Source organism: Aplysia californica, unplaced genomic scaffold (genome assembly GCF_000002075.1).
Source record: "Aplysia californica isolate F4 #8 unplaced genomic scaffold, AplCal3.0 scaffold00320, whole genome shotgun sequence".
Lineage (NCBI taxonomy): Eukaryota > Metazoa > Mollusca > Gastropoda > Aplysiida > Aplysiidae > Aplysia > Aplysia californica.
In genome coordinates, this window is record NW_004797590.1 from 487966 (window position 1) to 493729 (window position 5764).

The following is a 5764-nucleotide window of genomic DNA, read 5'->3' on the forward strand; positions in this document are numbered from 1 at the left end:
ACCAAAAAAACCAAAATGCGTTTCCCTCTCATACAAGTTCTGTCAAGTTGGATACAGATCAAAGAACTGTTAACAGTTCTGGAAAAACTTTGACGAAAACAAAATACGAAACAAATTAGTATTATGTTTCCCTTCCATACAAGTTATGTCAAGTTGGATAAAGATCACAAGTTCTGAAAAAAAAACCCACCCCGAAACCCAACATTAATTTTGACTAAAACAAAATAATATGTTTCCTCTCTCATACAAGTTCTGTCAAGTTTGATCTAAAGATCACTTTGATCTTCACACTGACAGACAGAAGCCCGCAAGCCGCACACACCCGCAAGTGGAGATAAACGTTTTTCTATAAGTTTAAAATGTGGCATAACTGAACTCTGCCAGAATTTGTCTCATTTGGCCTGTCAGATGCCACATATCGTCATAATCATTTTTCTTCTATTTCTTTTTAAGAGATATTTCCTCTGCGGATGAATAATAACAATAATACAAAGAATAATAATAATAATAATAATAATAATAATAATAATAATAATAATAATAATAATAATAATAATAAGAGTAATCATCATCATGACAATAATGATTATCATCATCATTATTATTATTTTTTATCATTAATCACTATTACTCTATAAATGAATCTATTGTGTATTTTTCAACACAATCGAACCAGTGTAGATCAATAAGGAGGCGGGTTGTTTTGGCTCTGCTGCCATGGTGATCCCTGGTTCAAGAGGGGTAAATCAACAAACGTAGCTAGGAAAGAGTAGATGATAGATGGATAATGATAATATCTTTGCCTCTCGCAATAGTGGAAATCGAAGAGGTGTCATTTGAGTACGACGCCCAAAAAAAGAAAGAAAAGAAAAGAAAAAAAAACCCACACACGCACACACACATACACATACACATGCACACACACACACACACACACACACACACACACACACACACACACACACACACACACACAAGAACCCCCCCCCCCCAATCAACAGCTTCAAGATAAAGATTTTGAAGAACTTTCGACCAGGCCACGATGATAACAATTGTAAAACAAAGGACAGACAAAGGACAGAGCTCCCGGGGCTGAAGCGAACTAAATTGACACTCTCCTCGCACTCTACGGAGTCCCCACTGACACTTTCCTTTACTCACACTCGATCTAGTCTCCACTGACACTTTCCTTTACTCACACTCGACCGAGTCTCCATTGACACGTTATTGCTTTGGGCGACTTTATTGCTTCAGGTGACAACTTACACAATGTCCTGTGGGGCCGACAGTACGGCCGGAATATGGCCAAACATTTATTATTGTTGGCCGCACAAAAAGGGTTACGAGTTACGAGGTCCCCCGCCCGATCGTTACAGCACTTGAGTGGAATTGGTTCGATTTACCGGATGAAACCGGATATCTGGAATCGATGAGCATGGTTAGACTCTATACTGCTGTTGTTGTTCCCCGTGCTAGCGACTGATTGTGATGGTGATGGTGATGATGATGATGACGCTCCGTGACAACCCACCATGATATGGATTTTTGTTTTGTGGTCCATGTATTGATTGGTGCGGACTAAAACACCGAGAGTTGAGTACTTTTCGTGAGTCGAGGGCAATAATAATATTATGTTGAAAGACCCACGGTGAGTCAAAGATCGTTCATAATAAGATAGTTCACTCAGCCCCCCCCCCCCCCAAAAAAAAAAAAACAACAACAAAAGTGTCCGCGGAAGTCCATGCATTGCTTCAGATGGCGCTACAGTCTTTGTTTTGAAGCGCTCTTTCGTTTCTCCAGAAGAAGAATAGGATAGCACAGTTTGTTAGTTTCACTTTTATTGTTTTTCATATTACAAGTAGGGTAACTCGGTTCGCAAAGTCCGCGCTTTTTTTTAAAAAGAAGGCGCCACCGAATTATGAGGACACTTTTTAATTGGCTCAAAGAGAGGAGTGAACTATCTCGTTATACGTCATGATCTTTGGGAGAGTCAATATTTGAGTACTTTCCGAGAGTTGAGGGCAATAATAATGTTGTGTTGAAAGACCCACTGTAAGCCAATAATTGAGAACTTTCCATGAGTTGAGGGCAGTAAAAATAATGTTATGTTGAAAGACCTACTATATTGAGAGTCAATATTTGAGTAGATCTACTTTCTGTGAGTTGAGGGCAATGATAACATTGTGTTGAAAGACCTACTATACTGTAATCCAATAATTGAGTACTTTCCGTGAGTTGAGGGCAATAATGGGCAGTGAAAATATTATGTTGAAAGACCTACTATACTGTGAGCCAATAATTGAGAGCTTTCCGTGAGTTGAGGGCAGTAAAAGTATTATGTTGAAAGACCTACTATACTGTGAGTCATTAATTGAGAACTTTCCGTGAGTCAATAGATGGGTACTTTTTGAGAGTTGAGGGTAACAGACGTTGAAAAGTCTACTGTGAGACAATAATTGAGACCTTTCAGATGGTTTCAGTAGGGAACGGGATAGAGGGTGCCCATATCCCTCGTGACTCATTGGAGCAGAGGAAGATAGGACTAACGCTAACATTACTTAAACGCAATCCCTCATCACCAAACGCAATCCCTCATCACCAATCATCACCACTATTATTTCTAAAATCACCACCGCTCTCAGATCAATGACTTACATCTGTAATCCTGAAATTTCTATCTGCTATTACAGTTAATTGTTATACTAAGTATGCTCGTAATTCACTATTGTAAACTATCATATGCACTTTTTTCTACTAATCAGATGGCGTCAATCTCATTTAAATGGGAGATGGGAAAAAAGAGATCTTTCAGTGAGTGAAAATATCGCGAGCCAATAGTTGAGTCAGTTAAACAGCTTTAGTGAGTAGAGTGTAATAGATAGACCCACGGAAAACATAGTTGTGTAGTTTCAGAGAGTTAAAGTAAAAAAAAAAAAGATCCCCTGAGAAATAATTGTTGAATACTTTCAGAGAGCTGAAGGCAATAAATAGACCCACTGCGAACTAATCGTTGAATACTTTCAGAGAGTTGAAGGCAATAGACAGACCCACCTTGAACAAGTAGTTGAATGAATGAGTTTTGGGCAATTGGAAGATTATCGTGAACCAACAGTTGAACAGATTCAGAGAGTTAAGGGCACTAGAATATAAGCCCACAAAGATTCAATAGTTGACTAACTTCGAAGGCAAACAATCAGGTGGTTTGGACATCTTACACGTATGTCACCTAACAGGCTCACCAGTAAAGCCTACTACAGGAAAGTACCAGTGTACAAGGCAAGAGGAAGACGAAGAAAGACCTGGATCCAGGGTAAAGAGGGAAACCCTGAGAACATACAATATCCCAACCACCCAGGCCATCAAACTTGCTAGAGACAGGAAGCTCTTTCTCCACTCGACGCCCTAGAGGTACAAGAGGACGGATAAAGTAGGAGTAACTCCAGTGAGTTGAGGGCAATCGATAGACCCACTGTGAACAATTTAAAAGTTGAATAGCTTCAATGCACTGTGGGCAATAGATAAACCTACTATATGTCAAAAGCTGAATGGCCTCGGTTAGTTGAAAGCAATAATAGATAAACCTACTAGGAACTAAACGTTGAATAGCGTCAGTGAGTTGAAGCCAATAGAACAACCCACCTTGATATGACAGTTGAATACTTTCTGAAAGTAATAATATGATAGCCTTTGTATAACGCAAATCCCCGCTCAACAGCAAGCTAAAGGCGCTTCACAATCTAAACTATTACACCAGCAGACCAGAGAGCATTCTGAAACGACCTCAACTTCCTGGGAAGCATACAGTGCAAGCGGTCATTTATAGGCTCTAAAACACTAACATCTGACACTGACAAGATCTTTCGCTGTCTATGCCCGGGTACCCATTCCCGCCTGGGTAAATTAGTGAGGAAAATTCGTGTAAAGTGCCTTAACCGAGGACATAACATCGGGCTGGCGGCTTGAACCCAGAACCCCCGAACCCGCAACCTCACGATTGCGAGTCTGGTCGCCTAGCCACAAGGCCACCGACGCCACCAATAGATCTATAAGCCTATCATGAATCAAAAGTTGAATTCTGTCAGTGAGTTGGCATTAAATACACCCACTGTGAACCGATTGTTGATTTTTCAGTGAGTTGACAATACATAGACCAAGGGGAACCAATTGTTGAATTCTTTTTAGTGAGTTGAGGGACATAGATAGACACATTGTGAACCCATAGTTGAGACTTCGGTGAGTTGTTGGCAATAGATACACCCACAATGAGTCAAAAGTTAAGTCACGTCACTGATTTGAAAGCAATATATAGACCCACAATGAGTCAATAGTTAAGCGACATCATTGATTTGAAAGCAATAGATAGATCCACCATAAGTCAATAGTTAAGCGACATCATTGATTTGAAAGCAATAGATAGATAGATCCACCATGAATAAACAGTTGCGTGATCCAAAATGAGTATCTTCAGTCAGATGTGAGCAACTAATACACCCACCGGGAGAAGAACATTTAGTGGCTTCAATGACTAGAGGGCAACAGCTGATGTAGACATACGATCGTGAGACGATAGTTGATCAACTTCAGTGGGTTGAAGGCAATATTATATTGCATCGCAAGTTCTCTATTCATTTGGTATACAATGTATGTCTGTTCTGTCAATATTGAAGCAACTAAAACACGCACGAATTACTCTTTTACGTTTCTTCGATTTCGCGCAAGTTTGCCGAAGTCTGAATATTTTAATGTAAGTTTTGAATGACCATTTTATCTTGGTCCCCCCTTAAGATAGATGAGATAGTAACGTGTCAGATTATGTAGAATACATTTATCTTTAAATTGGTATTCTAAATGCGTGGGTTGTGCAAGGCTTTAACCCTGTGATCGAGTGATTGTATTTTCAAGTTTCTTTTGGATGCTACAGTGTAGACTATCGTAAGCCAATTGTTGAGTAGCCTCACTGAGTTGATGGCAATGCTTACAGATCGAGCAAGCTTGAGTGAAATGATGGTATTTCAAAGACCAACTGTGTGTGTACCAAGAGTTGAGTACTCTCATCAGTGAGTTGAGGGCAATCGCTGTTACTTTCCTTGCCTTCCTAATTTATTATTATTATTGTTATCACTATTACCTTTATTATTATTATTATTATTATTATTGTTGTTGTTTTTGCTGCTCTTGTTATTATCATTTTTGAAGATTGATAAACATTACGAAAAAGATGATAACAATATAAAACAATAATATTGATAATGATAATAATAACAATCTATATAATACTTCTGTGGTAGGCACATCAACTGCCAACAGCCAACTACCCCCTTTGAGGCGGGCCTCAGTGCATGACGGAGAGCAAACGGTTATGGTTTGTGTTACAGTAATTGAGAATGTCTGCAGTTTATGTTACAGTTATTGAGAATATCTTGTTGATGCCTCTGTTACAATAATTGAGAATGTCTGCGGTTTATGTTACAGTAATTGAGAATGTCTGGCTGCGGTTTGTTTTACAGATATTGAGAACGTCTGAGGAAGTAATGGGCTGAAACAGGTTGCGGACTCATAAAGGGTCTATGGACTCCTTGAGTCCTCAGTCGCTGTTGTGTAAAGGGTAACCGTCACAAAGGAGCATATAATATATGCAAAGGAGAGAGAAAAACATAAAGAGATAAAGGGAAAGAAAAGAGAGAAACAGAAGGAGACAGAGAACGGAATAGAGAGGGAGAGCGGGAAAGAATGAAAAAGAGAAAGAAAGACAGATATATATATA